Below are 18,534 nucleotides of genomic sequence, written 5' to 3' on the forward strand. Positions count from 1 at the left end.
GCCAGGAGAGAAACATTAGGAAGCACAGGCATGAAGGAGGTGGTATAAGCCTTGCAAGGAAGGTAGGCCAAGAATCCAAAGCATTCTCGAACTCCAGAAGAAGTGGAAGCAGCATTTTCAAGCTCTGGGCAGGGCCGAGTCGTCATCATAGAAGTTCAGAGGTGTGCACGAAGTATCATGCGAAATGTAGAACCTGTGCCATCCCGTCCATTGCTCATTGGGATGTCGTCACTGAACACTGCAGCTCAATCAAATGAGTGATGTACTAGTTCAAACAGTGCAACTGCTAACCCCATAACTGGAAAAGCTACAGAAGACATAGTTCCTATGGATATGGAGAGATGTGATAATTGCAAGTCCAAACTATTCTCATCACAATTTTTATGTCTCAGTCCTTATGGCATGAGCAGGACAGTATGTAATAAAGTCATTCCACAGGTTACAATGAAAGAAATACTTTTATTGGTCAACAAATAAATGAAAAGTTCACCATTCTAACGTTCTCACTGTAGAGAAATTGCCTGTTGGCTTCTCAAGTTCTTCAGCCATGATTTTTTCTGACGTTTCCCCAGCACGAGAGGCTGGCAGTTTCAAAGATTCACCTCCATTGCTAGTGGTGGACTGGAGTCGAGCTCGAGACGACAGATTGTGTGTACATGGCAAACATGGTATAAATGCTGTTTATAAACTGACAAAGAAGGTGAAAGAGTGTCTCAGAGCAGAAAAGGAAAAAAGGAGCCCACTTGCAATGTTGAAAATATACTGCATACCAAGTACATGTCGAAAAGTCTATGTTGGAATAATGTCAGTGGACACGAGCTCGACTCCAGTCCACTGCCAGGAATGGAGGGTGAAGCTTTGACAATGCCAAGCAATCGTACTGGAGAAACATCAGAAAAATCATCAAACAAATGTCGGCCAGAGAACCTGAGTAAGAAACCAACACACAATTGGTCAACAAGTGGCCACTAAATCTTTAACAATTTTACTCCCTCAATCAAGTTCATAAAGTCTCTCACTGAAGTCTAGCTCCGTATTCTTTGTCAGTGTCCAGTCAATGTCCTAGATAATGTTATGGCTGGTGTCCTGGGTTGGTGTCCGGCTTGGATGGGTGTAGGCTGGACAGTGTCTTGGTAGGAATCCTAGGCCACACTGTATTGACATGTGCTCAGAGTTCTGGGTGGTGCTGCAGGCTGCTGCTGAAGAATGCTACCAACAGACGAGCTGTGGGGCACATCCAGTGTTCAGCCAGGAGTGTTAACGAATGTTGGTCGAAAGTGGTTTATCAAAGTCTTCAGTAATCCAGCAGAAGGATCTCCATTCAATGCAACATGATGCGCAGATGTGTGTCAGTGACGTGCAGACTAAACATATTGACATACTCACAGTGCCGTGACTGGATGTGAGCGCTGCTGGCAGGTGATGTGGGTGCCTCTCATGGCACTTGCTAGATTTTGGCGTGTACACAGAACGACGTGCTACTGTTGTCATCTGACGTGAATACAAATCTGTGGGTTGCTGTTGTGGCCTGCCCATTTTTTTCAAGCACGTGGTGCATTGGGCCATGTGTATTTGGCTTCGGCAGATGATGCCTGGAGTCTAGCTATCTGCCAATCATGGCAGTTTGTGCAGGTGGCATTACTAGCCAGGCGACTGACCCTGATACTGCAATTTCCATTTCAGTAACCATTTTTAACGTACATCTTTCTTTTCCTTTCATTAGGTGATTGCAATAGTGCTGTCAGCGCAATATCAGTCCCCTGCTATTTCGACAGAGTAGTTTGCATAGTCCTTGTGTGTGTGTATTCTGCCAAGTGTCAATATCAGACGCTATGCCTGACCATCTGGATGCGCCGGCCGAAGTGGCCGTGCGGTTAAAGGCGCTGCAGTCTGGAACCGCAAGACCGCTACGGTCGCAGGTTCGAATCCTGCCTCGGGCGTGGATGTTTGTGATGTCCTTAGGTTAGTTAGGTTTAACTAGTTCTAAGTTCTAGGGGACTAATGACCTCAGCAGTTGAGTCCCATAGTGCTCAGAGCCATTTGAACCATCTGGATGCCACATCAGGTTTAGTAGGGCCGAACAAATCAGACTGTCTGTAGGACACTTAACAAAGAGATGGCTGATTCGTCCCACTACTCGTGTTTCGCATGAGCACATGGCACTTCCCTCTCACCATACCGATCCCCCTTCCACCGCCATTAACCCCCCACTCCCACCCCTGGCTATCACCCATCTGTAATTTTCCAATTCCTGGCGCTACTACAGTTTATCTGTGAGCTTGGTTGCATGCACTTGGTACCATGTGAATGAGGTTCAGCTCATTTCCTTGCGCCAGGTTCAGTTTTGCCTGCTCTCACAGTTCATGTCAGGCGACCATCATAGAGTCCTCCATCGTATGTTTCCATGAGGTGTCGTTCGCTCCATTAAGACTGCTACCTCAACAATAGGAGTCTATCACAAATGTGTATTTACAGCGCCAATGTTTTAATATTTACAGAATGTGAAGATGAGAAACTGTATAAACATCAATTCAAAAAAGAAGGGAAATAAGAACTGAAGAGAAAGTCAAGCAGATAAATAGTGTTGCTGATAAGACTCTTGTAATTGGAATGCTGATGAGACACATACCAAGTTTTCACCTAACCGGCTTCGGATTACCCAGTTTGTGGGTTATCCATGCACAGTTCAGCGAATGTTGGAAAAATCTAAAACGAAATCTATTATAATTAGAACGAAAATTTTCGTTTAGAAGACGATGTAGCGAATCAGTCATATCGCCCGGTGTGCCTGGAATAATTTACCACTCTTTTCCCTTTCAACTTCAGGTAAATCTGGTAATTCTACTCTTATAACATTTCCACAGCTCATTTTCTCCCTATGCATATGCATAGCCCTCCCCCTGGCGGTAAGGGTGGATAATTTCCGTTTACGAGGAGAGACTAAGCCGCAATGATAAATTTCAGATCTTTGCTCCCTCTTCTTCACAGACATATCAACGTCAGTAATTCTTGATTACCTATTATTGGTCATGCGCAGGAAGTTATTATAGGCCACAGGCTATCGACCATAGGAAGTTCCGGATCTGGGATTCGGTTCTCCCTCTGAAATCTAACTGACCATCACCACTACTTTTAACATGCCACAGACGCCTCCCATTATACAGTAATAACAGTAAATCTACATCTATATTCCGCAAGCCACCTTACAGTGTGTGGCGGAGGGTACTTCTATTAATGTATGACAATGTCTTAAAATATTTTAATAAACTGGCGTGCAAACATAAGAACAAAAGTAGTTTTCGCATGATATGCCCCTACCAAGTAACATAGCTCGATAGAGCTTTGCCCATACACAGAAAGAACGCCTACAGTAGGTACCTGAAAGAAATAAGCAATGACACTTATACAATGATAATAATTACACTGAAGTGACCGCGATTTATGGTCTTTTCGTAGACGTTAAAAAGGCGACACATGGTTCGTAGCAGAGTGTGTAAAATCTACGGAAGGAATCACTCGTGAAATTCAGCAGTCCACGTAGCTCAACGACTGTGTGTAGGGAGTCAAATGGAATGCGGTACAGTGGTCGAACAGCTCCCCATAAATCAGTCGTTTCTGTTGTCAGTGCTAAGCGACATTTGTGGTGGTGTAAGGTGCGACGCCACTGAACAGTGGATGAGTGGAAACAAGTCAATTCTGCCTTACAAAGCTGTGTCCGGATACGTTTAATCAGAGAGTGTTTATGTACAAATACATGAAAGTGGGATTCCTTTGACAATTTCAGTTTATTTCTCAGTTAGAGCCTTCAAAGTACGAAGTTTTCATGATCCACTGTTGAAAGACCTCCTCTAATCTACCCAATGAATTACAGTAATCAGGCACACCCATTAGTTTGCAACCAAAGCCTCACAATTACACGTTTGATATCAGTCTGTTCTTTCATCTGGCAACAAATCCCATGTAATCGTATCTTATTATTTCGCAACAGTTATTAAAACACTAGAAGAGATGCATGTCATCAGGGAAACTTAAGGCTGTAGCCCTTGCTTTCAGCCAGTCGCAGTACGTGCACAGCAAGGTTGTTTTGATTGACGTTACAAGGCCCAACTGTTGCACCTGCAACTACTGAGTAGACTGGTGCCTCACTTCGTCTCGCCTCTCAAGAGATATCACTCCGTTGTGATTGCACCTACGGTAAGGCTAACTGTATTGCTGAGGCATGCAAGGTTCAAATGGCTCTGAGCACTATGGGACTTAACATCTGTGGTCATCAGTCCCCCAGAACTTAGAACTACTTAAACCTAAGGACATCACACACATCCATGCCCGAGGCAGGATTCGAACCCGCGACCGTAGCAGTCGCGCGGTTCCGGACTGAGCGCCTGAACCGCTAGACCACCGCGGCCGGCTGAGGCATGCAAGGCACACCACCGACGTCCAGGTCCATGATGCATCAGATCAATAAACGAGACAACTTAAAGTAGAAATTTGGTAGAAAATCCGAAGAAATTCTGGTCGTATGTAAAGTACACAAGCGGCAAGACGCAGTCAATACCTTCGCTGCGCAGTGCCGATGGTACTGTTACCAACGACTGTGCCGCTAAAGCGGAGTTATTGAACGCAGTTTTCCGAAATTCCTTCACCAGGGAAGACGAATGGTATAATCCAGAATTTGAAACACGAACAGCTGCTAGCATGAGTTTCTTAGAAGTAGATACCTTAGGGGTTGCGAAGCAACTCAAATCGCTTGATACGGGCAAGTCTTCAGGTACAGATTGTATACCGATTAGGTTCCTTTCAGATTACGCTGATACAATAGCTCCCTACTTAGCAGTTATATACAATCGCTCACTCACCGATAGATCTGTACCTACAGATTGGAAAATTGCGCAGGTCGCACCAGTGTTAAAGAAGGGTAGTAGGAGTAATCCATCGAACTACAGACCAATATCATTGACGTCGGTTTGCAGTAGGGTTTTGGAGCATATACTGTATTCAAACATTATGAATCACCTCGAAGGGAACGATCTATTGATACGTAATCAGCATGGTTTCAGAAAACATCGTTCTTGTGCAACGCAGCTAGCTCTTTATTCGCACGAAGTAATGGCCGCTATCGACAGGGGATCTCAGGTTGATTCCGTATTTCTGGATTTCCGGAAGGCTTTTGACACCGTTCCTCACAAGCGACTTCTAATCAAACTGCGGGCCTATGGGGTATCGTCTCAGTTGTGCGACTGGATTCGTGATTTCCTGCCAGGAAGGTCGCAGTTCGTAGTAATAGACGGCAAATCATCAAGTAAAACTGAAGTGATATCAGGTGTTCCCCAGGGAAGCGTCCTGGGGACCTGTGCTGTTCCTGATCTATATAAATGACCTGGGTGACAATCTAAGCAGTTCTCTTAGGTTGTTCGCAGATGATGCTGTAATTTACCGTCTAGTAAGGTCAACCGAAGACCAGTATCAGTTGCAAAGCGATTTAGAAAAGATTGCTGTATGGTGTGGCTGGTGGCAGTTGACGCTAAATAAAGAAAAGCGTGAGGTGATCCACATGAGTTCCAAAAGAAATCCGTTGGAATTCGATTACTTGATAAATAGTACAATTCTCAAGGCTGTCAATTCAACTAAGTACCTGGGTGTTAAAATTACGAACAACTTCAGTTGGAAAGACCACATAGATAATATTGTGGGGAAGGCGAGCCAAAGGTTGCGTTTCATTGGCAGGACACTTACAAGATGCAACAAGTCCACTAAAGAGACAGCTTACACTACACTCGTTTTTCCTCTGTTAGAATATTGCTGGGCGGTGTGGGATCCTTACCAGGTGGGATTGACGGAGGACATCGAAAGGGTGCAAAAAAGGGCAGCTCGTTTTGTATTATCACGTAATAGGGTAGAGAGTGTGGCATATATGATACGCGAGTTGGGATGGAAGTCATTAAAGCAAAGACGTTTTTCGTCGCGGCGAGATCTATTTACGAATTTTCAGTCACCAACTTTCTCTTCCGAATGCGAAAATATTTTGTTGAGCCCAACCTACAGAGGTAGGAATGATCATCAAAATAAAATAAGAGAAATCAGAGCTCGAACAGAAAGGTTTAGGTGTCCGTTTTTCCCGCGCGCTGTTCGGGAGTGGAATGGTAGAGAGATAGTATGATTGTGGTTCGATGAACCCTCTGCCAAGCACTTAAATGTGAATTGCAGAGTAGTCATGTAGATGTAGATGTAGAAGATGAGTTTTGCTGTTTGGGTAGCAAAATGAATGATAATGGCCGAAGCAGAGAGGGAATAAAACGCAAGTGGCAATGACAAGGAAACCAAGCGTTTGTGAAGAAGAGAAATTTGTTAACATCGAATATGGATTTAAGTGTCAGGAAGTCTTTCCTCAAGATATTTGTCTGGAGTGTAGCCATGTGTGGAAGTGAAACATGGACGATAAAGAGTTTAGATAAAAAGACAATAGAAGCTTTCGAAATGTAGTGCTACAGAAGAATGTTGAAAATTAGATGAGTCGATCACGTAACTAATGAAGAAGTACTAAATAGAACTGGGGAGACAAGATATTTGGGGCATAGCTTGACCAAAAGAAGGGATCGGTTGACAGGACACATTCTGAGATATCAAGGAATCACCGGTTTAGTATTGAAGGGAAATGTGGGCGGCTAAAATTCGTAGAGGGGGATCAATAGACGAACACAGTAAGCAGATTCATAAAGATGTAGGTTGCAGCAGTTTTTCGGAGACGACGAGTCTCGCACAAGGTAGTGTAGCATGGAGAGCTGCAGAAAACCAACCTTCGGACTGAAGACCACAATCACAACAACTAAAATACTGTCAGTTTATGTCCGTGCAGCCTTATATATTCTTCGTTAGGTCTATTAATTTCTTTTAGACAAGCCAAACCTAACCAAAACCTTTATACTTCGCTTCAGTTCCGTATCTCAAGCCTCTAACCTCGACAACGACCGCTTCATCGTGCAGTGCGCTACCGTGGCGAGCGACATTGACTGTCAAACGTGCCGTAATTTTGGCTATCGCGATGGCCATTAGCAAATACATAATCACAACACCAAGATGAAATTTTGCGATGTAAACGAAAGTTTGTAGTCGTGTTTCTACATCTAAACGATAACGTCTACTCAAATTTCGCGCCAGTCGCACTGTGCCACTATGAGGGTGCAAATCATGACTGCTTTTAATACACGCTGTAACAGTTGTGAGCGTTAGTTACCTTTGAAATTGGACGTGGTGAGTTGACGTTAGTCAAGAATACCTTTAAGGCGACAAAAACGCTATTATCAGCACCTCAGTGAGTTTCAGTGAGGTCGTGTAATAGGCCTACCAGAAGCTGGATGTTCCTTCTTTGATTTTCAGAAAGACTTGGTAGGAATGTAGCCACTGCACACGGTTGCTGGTAGCTGTGGTCACAAGAATGCGTGGTCACAAGAAATGGGGCTCCGGACGGCCACATGATACTACCGAGAAAGAAGACTATCATGTTCGGCGTGTGGCTCTGACGCATCGCACTGCATCTGCAGCAGCAATCTGAGCAGTAGTTGGCACGAGAGTAACACAAGGAACTGTTGCAAATCTGTTATTTCAAGGACAGATCCGAGCCACGCGCTCTGTAGCGTTCAGTCCACTGACCATAAACTACCGCCACTTTGCGACTTCAGTGACGTCAAGCAAAAGCTCGTTGTAGGGTAGGTTGGAGATCTGTTGTGTTTTTTAAAGTTGGTTCTGCCTTATACCTGGAGCTATGGTCTGCGGTGCGATGTATGACAGCAGGAACGTTCTCGTGATTAGCCCATGCATCCTGACTCCAAATTCGTACGCTAATCTGGTGATTCCACCTGTTGTGCTGCATTCGTAAACAGCATTCCAGTGGGTGTTCCCCAACAGGATAACGCTCGCCGACATTCTGTCATTGTAACCACTACAGAGTATCGACATGTTGCCTTGGTATGCTCGACCACCAGCTTTCCAATCGAGGGCATGTGGGACTTCGTCGGACGACAACTCCAGTGTCATCCTCAAACAGCATTAACCGTCCCTGTATTGACCGATCAAGTGCAACAGACATGGAACTCCAACCTATTTCAATGAACATTCTGGCAGTGAAACCGGTTATTGACATACCAGCAGTTCACATTTATAATGGCTTATCTGACACTTACGTGAGCCTGTGATCTTGCAGTGGTAATCAGTAATACAGGGTGTTACAAAAAGGTACGGCCAAACTTTCAGGAAACATTCCTCACACACAAATAAAGAAAAGATGTTATGTGGACATGTGTCCGGAAATGCTTAATTTCCAGGTATAGAGCTCATTTTAGTTTTGTCAGTATGTACTGTACTACTCGATTCACCGCCAGTTGGCCCAATTGAAGGAAGGTAATGTTGACTTCGGTAACTGTGTTGACATGCGACTCATTGCTCTACAGTACTAGCATCAAGCACATCAGTACGTAGCATCAACAGGGTAGTGTTCATAACGAACGTGGTTCAAAAATGGTTCAAATGGCTCTGAGCACTATGCGACTTAACTTCTGCGGTCATGAGTCGCCTAGAACTTAGAACTAATTAAACCTAACTAACCTAAGGACATCACACACATCCATGCCCGAGGCAGGATTCGAACCTGCGACCGTAGCGGCCGCGCGGTTCCAGACTGTAGCGCCTTTAACCGATTGGCCACCACGGCCAGCTAACGAACGTGGTTTTGCAGTCAGTGCAATGTTTACAAATGCAGAATTGGCAGATGCCCATTTGATGTATAGATTAGCACGGGGAAATAGCCGTGGCGCGGTACGTTTGTATCGAGACAGATTTCCAGAACGAAGGTGTCCCGACAGGAAGACGTTCGAAGCAATTGATCGGTGTCTTAGGGAGCACGGAACATTCCAGCCTATGACTCGCGACTGGGGAAGACCTAGAACGACGAGGACACCTGCAATGGACGAGGCAATTCTTCGTGCAGTTGACGATAACCCTAATGTCAGCGTCAGAGAAGTTGCTGCTGTACAAGGTAACGTTGACCACGTAACTGTATGGAGAGTGCTACGGGAGAACCAGTTGTTTACGTATCATGTACAGCGAGTGCAGGCACTATCAGCAGCTGATTGGCGTCCACGGGTACACTTCTGCGAATGGTTCATCCAACAATGTATCAATCCTCATTTTAGTGCAAATGTTCTTTTTACGGATGAGGCTTCATTCCAACGTGATCAAAATGTAAATTTTTCACAATCAACATGTGTGGCCTGACGAGAATCCGCACGCATTTGTGCAATCACGTCATCAACACAGATTTTCTGTGAACGTTTGGGCAGGCATTGTTGGTGATATCTTGATTGGGCCCCATGTTCTTCCACCTACGCTCAATCGAGCACGTTATCATGATTTCATGCGGGATACTCTACCTGTGCTGCTAGAACATGTGCTTTTACAAGTACGACACAACATGTGGTTCATGCACCTTGGAGCTCCTGCACATTTCAGTCGAAGTGCTCGTACGCTTCTCAACAACAGATTCGGTGACCGATGGATTGGTAGAGGCGGACCAATTACATGGCCTCCACGCTCTCCTGACCTCAACCCTCTTGACTTTCATTTATGGGGGCATTTTGAAGCTCTCGTCTACGCAACCCCGGTACCAAATGTAGAAACTCTTCGTGCTCGTATAATGGACGGCTGTGATACAATACGCCATTCTCCAGGGCTGCATCAGCGCATCAGGGATTCCATGCGACGGAGGGTGGATGCATGTATCCTCGCTAACGGAGGACATTTTGAACATTTGTTGTAACAAAGTGTTTGAAGTGACGCTGGTACGTTTTGTTGCTGTGTGTTTCCATTCCATGATTAATGTGATTTGAAGAGAAGTAATAAAATGAGCTCTAACATGGAAAGTAAGCGTTTCCGGACACATGTCCACATAACATATTTTCTTTCTTTGTGTGTGAGGAATGTTTCCTGAAAGTTTGGCCGTACCTTTTTGTAACACCCTGTATACAGGGTGGTCGGAAATTCCCGTTAAAAACTTCTAGGACATGTATAGGGTAGTGAGTACAGAACATTTTGAATAGGAACCCATGTCCGGAATCGTATCGTTTCCGTTCTACGGCAGTTTCAATTCAGATTTGTACCGCGTCAACGTCTTCTTAGAGCAAGAGAAACGTCTCAGAGTTCCCTGTACTGGTATGCAACAAGGTAGACACGATGACGTGCACTACGTCAAACGAACCCCAGATGTCACTTATTGTCCGCTTTGCAGTGAGACCGAGTCAATACCTGTGCATCACCGATAGAGGAAACATGGGGCAGTACACGTTTGCGGAATACACAGACATGCTCCTTGGGTATGGCGAAACTGAAGGTAACGGAAAAGCTGCTAGCCAACTGTATCACGAACGTTTTCCACACCGTCACACTCCATTGCACAAACTGTTTGCCCAAGTTACATAAGGGTTACGAGAAACGTGTACCTTAACCGTGAGGAGGCAGGTCTGTGGTGCTCCACTGCGATGCTGCACTCACGAATTTGAAGAAGGTGCACTGCGTCGCATTCAAGATAGCCCATCAACGAGTTCGCGAACAATTGCGCGTGCAATGGCTGTTAGTCACAGTACCGTCTTGGACGTCCTACATGAGCGACAATTACATCCGTACCACTTTCAAAGGGTACAAGCTATGGGTCCAGCAGACTTTCCACGGCGCGTCGCCTTCTGCACATGGTTCCTGTACCGTTACATCGACGCGCCCCTGTTTCCACGTCGAGTTCTCTTCACAGATGAATGTAGGTTCACAAGGGATTGTGTTCTGAATGCTCGAAATAGCCATGTCTGGGCGGACGAAAACCCTCATGCCACCCATGTTCAGGGATTTCAAGATAGGTTTGGAATTAACGTGTGGGCAGGTATTCTGGACGGTCATGTGATTGGACCATACCTCCTTCCATCCAAGCTCACGGGTCCCGCATACTTAGACTTCCTACGACACATAATGGACCCGTTCTTGGAAGCTGTGCCATTGAATGTCCGTCAGGAAATGTGGTTTCAGCATGTTGGAGCACCATCTCACTTTTCACTGGCTGTCCGGAGATATCTCAACAGACGGTATGGTGAAAGATGGATAGGCCGTGGTGGCCAACCGCGTGGCCGCCACGATCGCCGGATTTAACCCCTACGGACAACTTCTTGTGGGGTCGTATGAAGAGCCTAATTTATGACTCACCTGTAGAGACAGAGGAAAATCTGCTGGCAAGAGTTCTGGCCGCTGCACAAACATTGAAGAGACACCAGGTGGGAAGGAGAGAGTGTACCAGAACATGCTTCGGAGGTACAATGTGTGCAACAACGTTGGTGGTCGCCACATCGAGCCGTTGTTGTAATGCATCTGTACGTTGCGGCTGGTGCCGTAGATGCTGGGTTCTTGTTGTCGACTAATATAAACCATCAGGCGTAAGTTGTAATGCAAAAGCGTAAGTAATGACGGAACGAGTCAGTATTCTTTTCAAATGGATTGCAACAATTGTAATTGGTCACGCGTAAGTACATTACTCAAGTGGGTGTTGATGAGATAATCATTTGCATTGAAACTGTCGTAGAACGGAAACGATACGTTTCCGGACACGGGTTCCTATTCAAAATGTTATGTACTCACTACCCTCTACATGTGCTAGAAGTTTGTAACGGGAATTTCCGACCACCCTGTATGTCACCTAGTTAAATGTATTTCCGAAGTTATATTGCTCTACATTAAATATTTTTTGGTGTTGAAATTTTTTTTCCATGAGTATATAAATGATTTGGTCTACCATTCAGTGGGGTATAAGTAATGTTACTAGACAGTCCAGTCACATTGATGACCACCACCTATGGTCGACGTCAACGTGCAATAACCACTCACAGACGGCATTTGGCAGGACTAGCAGTGGAAGGTATATAAAGTGTGTCTGGGGAACAGACAACAGTGCAGTCATGGTCGGAATGCAGAAATGGAGCGCTTTATCTCACGTCCAGTAGGGCATGATCATTGGCTTTCGGACCTGGAGTGGAAGCATTTCTGAAACGACTAAACATGTAAAATGATAGTGTGCCACCATGGTTAAAGTATACCATGCATGGCAAAATGGTGCTATACAAAACCGACCTGAGGTGACAGCGGTGCACCACAGCCCATACTTGATAGGGGTACATGACGACTCAAGAAATGTGTACGGGCGAACAGATATGCAAATGTTGAGGACTGACCACCCACACGAAGCAGGGAGCTACCAACAGTGTGTCCTCAGCGACCGTTCAGCGAACGTTGGTGCATATGGGCTTCCATAGCGCTTACCTGGTTCATGCACCAATGCTGACTGCTGTCCATCGGCGACATAGGCTGGATTTTCACACCAATACCGCTATCCGATGTTCAATAAGTGGCAGCAGGTGGTCTTTTCAGATGATTTACGTTTTAGGCTCCAAACACCATGCAACGACAAGGAAGTGTTATGATCTGAGGGATGTTTTTATGGCATTCCCTGGGTGATTTCGTCATTTTAGAAGTCACAATCGATCCACAAAAGTATGCCTCTGTCCTTGAGGATCATGTGCATCCCTAGATAAAGTTTGTGTTTTCCTTGGCACGATGGCAGGACACTACCAAGTATCACACCGCTTGCAAAGTATTTGCGAGGTTCGAAAAGCACCAGGATGAGGCTATCATACTCCCCTGGCTACTAAGCCATCCGGATTTTCTGTAAATCTAGTCAATAATCAGTGTGGATCCTCAGCCGAGAAAACTAGCTGGCCACGGCACTGGAGTCGCCATAGCTCCACTTCCCTGTTGGTGCCTTCCAGCACCTCAATGACTATCTGCCTGCACGTCCGCACTACAAAAAATTGGTTATTCAGACTTCTGGTAGGTGGTCATATTAATGTGACTAGATCATGTATGTTGACAACCGTGATAATACTAGCAAATTGTATGAATATTAAATCATGTGTGTCCTAAATTGGTCTACTGTTAAACAAAGCTATCGACTAGTAAATCCCGAAGTAACTGGTGGATACAAGGATTCGATAGTATATCTGACACAAACATACATACAATTTACTGCGTTTGTCATTGCCTTCGTTCGTTATAGTTGCTGATAACGTGTTTATATCTGTCAGTAATATAGTTGTCCTCTGTAAGAACAGGACGAGAGCTGCTTTTAACTCACCTTATGATCAACCCTATGCAATCAATACTGTAACTAAGAATCTCTGATCGCTAAGCTCTGAAGGAGCAAATTCACTTCATTGCTCCCGGAATTTACAATGCATCAGTATTTATTTTTATCAGCGTAATTTGTACTTAAAATTCAGTATGGGAGCAAGTAGTATTGTTTCTGATTCAACACTTCGGAAGTCATATTTAAAAATTTTCACTTAAGCAATTACTGGCAATTATTAATCAGTACCAGCACTTTCTTTCAAACAAAATTAACGTTAGCAAACAGAAAAAAGGCCACCAATGCTTTAATTTTTCTTGCCGTTCTGTTTATATGAACAGAATTAGAAGTTCATAACACTTTGGAATCTGAGAAGTTTTCAGATTATACAAATACAATTTTTAATATTGTGATTTTAATACGAGTCACTAATTACAATATGTGACACAGGAACCAGGATTGTGACTGGATTGTAGATGAACTTGCTACCATAAAAAGGAAGAAAAACATTTCCAAAATTACCTAGAGTTAAGCTTGCCTTTCAGGCCTAACACTCATACCATAAAAAATGATGCTCTTTTCCAATTTAGGGGTACTAAAACATTTTATAATGATAGCAACTCTAAAATTATTGAATAATAGACATTATCAAATTTTAAATACATTACATAATGACATCAACACAAAAATTATAAAACAATAAACATTAACAAAATTTTAATCCAACAATCCTTCTCGATAAAAACAAAAGAGCTTCATGGACTATAAGAAAGTGAAACACAGTAACATCGATAAATAATAAATCTCGTGAAATAGTGTAAACTATATTTCACTTACTATTGTGTAAATTTCTTCTGGATAGTCCTGCTGTGGTGGCCTTATGCAGCCTAAAGACGTCTTCTGATTGGTCGGTAGTTACGTCATGCTGTCGCAGATGGTGTCAACGTCTGTGCTGGTGACGCCATCTGCGACGGCATGACGTAAATACTTACGAATCAGAAGCCGTGTTTGGGATATATAAGGTCACCACAGCAGCAATTTTGACAGTCACTTGTTCCTGACGATGGCAACGGTGGAATTCGTCGAAAGCTTAAGTTTTATACAACAATGTCGTCGCGAAAGACTTCGTTCTCGATGATTAAAACTGCTTACACGCTTCCTATCTTAGATTTGTATCATAATTAGCAACATACCACACGTTAGTCTAAATCAAAATACGGGGTGTATCATAATTAATGGCGTAAACGCATATAGTTGACAGTATACGATGCTAGGAGCAAAAAAGTCTCACTAAACATGGGGTCTAAAATGCATACCTTAAGAGCTACGAGCAATTTTTTATCTTCGATACTGTGAAGCAAATCTCTTCTACTGCAAGCTCTTCGCTTTCCACCTTTTGCGAATTAGTAGTATGGACCAAAACAAGAAAAAATTGTCCAGTAAACATGTGTTTTAAAATGCATACCTCAAGAGCTATGAGCACATGCTCACCAGGCCGGCCGCTGTGACCGAGTGGTTCTAGGCGCTTCAGTCTGGAACCGCGCGACCGCTACGGTCGCAGGTTCGAATCCTGCCTCGGGTATGGATGTGTGTGATGTCCTTAGGTTAGTTAGGTTTACGTAGTTCTAAGTTCTAGGGGTCTGATGACCTCAGATGTTAAGTCCCATAGTGCTCAGAGCCATTTTTGAACCATGCTCACCTTCGCTACTTGGAAACACAACTCTTCTAATGAACAATTGCTCATAGCTCTTGAGGTATGCATGTTTACTGGACATTTTTTCTTGTTTTGGTCCATACTACTACTTCTCAAAATGTGGAAGGCAAAGAGCTTGCAGTAGAAGAGATTTGCTTCACACTATCGAAGATGACAAATTGCTCGTAGCTCTGAAGGTATGCATTTTCGACCCCATGTTTACTGAGAGTTTTTTGCTTCTCGTATGATGTACTTTCAACTGTATGCGTTTACGTTATTAATTATTATGCTCCCTGTATATGTGGTATTATCAATAACGAGCTGTAGACGACTTGATATTGGCTAGTTTCAGTGCTTCTGTTGCATATGTGCGGTCGTACTGTCTAGTGCAAGAGCTGCTCTACGGGGAAAAGCACCTACACGCGCATTATCAGCGTGTGTCTTTTATGTATGACATGGTGAGGGTTAGTTGCTTACAAGGGAACCTCCCCATCGCAACCCCCTTAGATTTAGTTACAAGTTGGCATAGTGGATATGCCTTGAAAAACTGAACACAGTTCAATCGAGAAAACAGGAAGAAGTTGGGTGGAACTATGAAAAAAATAAGCAAAATATACAAACTGAGTAGTCCATGCGCAAGATAGGCAACATCAAGGATAGTGTTAGATCAGAAGCGCCGTGGTCCCGTGGTTAAGTTTAATTTTTTATTTCAGACATTTATTATTATCTGTCCGTCCGTCCGTCCGATGCGATCACTTTTTTGGGAGTGATTATCACATCCACAAGAAAACCTAAATCGGGCAAGGTAGAAGAATCTTTCTACCCATTCGCCAAGTGTGCAAGTTAGGTGGGTCGACAACATATTCCTGTCATGTGACGCACATGCCGTCACCAGTGTCGTGTAAAATACATCAGACGTGTTTTCCTGTGGAGGAATCGGTTGACCTATGACCTTGCGATCAAATGTTTTCGGTTCCCATTGGAGAGGCACGTCATTTCGTCTACTATTCGCACGGTTTTGCGGTGCGGTCGCAAAACACAGACACTACACTTATTACAGTGAACAGAGACGTCAATGAACGAACGGACAGATCATAGCTTTGCTAAATTAAAGAAAGTAAACTTTTCACTCGAGGGAAGACTTGAACCAAGGACTTCTCCTTCTGCAGCTGCCCACGATAACCACGGGACCACGGCGCTCCTGAGCTCACACTATCCTTGATGTTGCCTATCTTGCGCACGGACTACTCAGTTTGTATATTTTGCTTATTTTTTTCATAGTTCCACACAACTTCTTCCTGTTTTCTCGATTGATCTGTGTTCAGTATTTCAAGGCTTATCCACTGTGCCAGCTTATAACTGAATCTGAGGGGGGTGCGATGGGGAGGTTCCCTTGTTAGTTGCTGACGGAGCAGTAGCATAAAGCGGTGATCAAGCGGTTCGGCATGTGCAGTATTACTGTGAGTCACTTATGGAGGACTTGGTAAATGTAGAGCTGTTTGTGTTACAGTCGTCACGCAAGCTGGTGAGCGAGCTGCTCAGTGAAGAGAACCGCTCTCGCCTGTATCATTATCGTGAGCTGTAGATGACTTGGTAATGGTGAATTACTTGTGTTGCAGTCGCTGTGAGTGAGTGGTCGCAACAACGGCTGCATGAGCTGCTCAGCAAGGAGAGTACCTAGGCTCACAGTGTTATCGCTAGTCAGTTGTAGATGACTAGGTAATGATGAGGTTCTTATGTTCCAGCTGTTGGGGAAACGTATGCACATGGTGGTGTATGAGCTGCTCAGCTAGAAGAAACTCCTGCACACGCAATATTATCACGAGTCAGTTGTATACGACTGGGTAATGGTAAGTTGCCTATGTTGCAGCTGTTGGGGGACCGGTCGCACAAGCTGGTGCACGAGCTGCTCAGCGAGGATAAACGCTCGCAGTCAGATGCGGCGCCCAGCGACCAGTCCCTGGCGCGCAACGACTCCTTCTCCAGCGCTGGCAGCGCCCTCAACTCGGGTTAGATTTTTACACAAGTATACATCATTTTCTTGTTCTGGTCAAGAAGTGCTTGGCGTGCAGTTACCTCGTCAGTTTCAACATCAGTGACAAATTATCCGACATTGGCACAAGAGGCCAGAGCTATCCACTGAGCCATACTGGCACATCTCACAGAAGGACTCAAAACTTTAACTTCTCACCAGTTTCTCTGTATACCTTACGAACTCCACAGAGTTTCTCCTGTCGTGTTTTGGGTCTAAAGTCCGTAGCAGAAGTCAGAGAGATTTTGCTCAACATTAATGTTCATTTTTCAGGTGTTAGAATTAGTTTACACGGTACACTAGTAACCACAAACTTTATGTATAATCAAGTGGAAAAGCATATATAATTAAGAGTATACTCTTGGAAGAGCAGTTGAACGGAATGGACAGTCTTGAAAGAAGGATATAAGATGAACATCAACAAAAGCAAACCGAGGATAATGGAATGTAGTCGAATTAAGTCGGGTGATGCTGAGGGAATTTGATTAGGATATGAGACACTTAAAGTAGTAAAGGAGTTTTGCTATTTGGGGAGCAAAATAACTGATGATGGTCGAAGTAGGGAGGATATAAAATGTAGACTGGCAATGGCAAGGAAAGCGTTTCTGAAGAAGAGGAAGTTGTTAACATCGAGTATAGATTTAAGTGTCAGGAAGTCGTTTCTGAGAGTATTTGTATGGAGTGTAACCATGTATGGAAGTGAAACGCCGACGATAAATAGTTTGGACAAGAAGAGAATAGAAGCTTTCGAAATGTGGTGCTACAGAAGAATGCTGAAGATTAGATGGGTAGATAACATAACTAATGAGGAGGTACTGAACAGGATTGGGGAGAAGAGGAGTTTGTGGCACAACTTGACTAGAAGAAGGGATCGGTTGGTAGGACTTGTTCTGAGGCCTCAAGGGATCACCAATTTAGTATTGGAGGGCAGCGTGGAGGGTAAAAATAGTAGAGGGAGACCAAAAGATGAATACACTAAGCAGATTCGGAAGGATGTAGGTTGCTGTAGGTATTGTGAGATGAAGAAGCTTGCACAGGATAGAGTAGCATGGAGAGCTGCATCAAACCAGTCTCAGGACTGAAGACCACAACAACAACAGTTTCATTATACACTGAAGTGCCAAAGAAACTGATATAGGTATGCACCAGAAGGGTGCATAACTGAGTTTAGAAACCTGCTCGTATAGAATAAAGCGTAGCTAACTGATTTGCGGGACAGGTATGTGAACCGTACCCGGATAGAATCAGTGGGGCTCATTAACGGCTGTAGCCTACTACAGCGGCCAGCCTGAGTGTGAATTTTAGGCAGTTTCCCGCGTTCTCTGAGAAAAGTGCTGAAATACCGACCCTGTACTATACGTAATAAATGATAGAGGGAAAAATGAAAGAAGCAGGACCTGAGATAAGTTTAATTGTAAGACATGTAGCATATGGGAAGAAAGGATGATTGGAGTTAAACGTCTTGTCATAGGCGATGTCACTGCAGACGAAATACAAGTTCCAAACTGACAGGAGTGGGAAAGAGAATCGAACATCCCTGTTGGGAGTACCCATCCTGGCATACCTCCCGCATCACTTGGGAAACAACACAAAGTCTTTCACAGA

The sequence above is a fragment of the Schistocerca nitens genome, chromosome 3, assembly GCF_023898315.1.
Source record: "Schistocerca nitens isolate TAMUIC-IGC-003100 chromosome 3, iqSchNite1.1, whole genome shotgun sequence".
NCBI lineage: Eukaryota > Metazoa > Arthropoda > Insecta > Orthoptera > Acrididae > Schistocerca > Schistocerca nitens.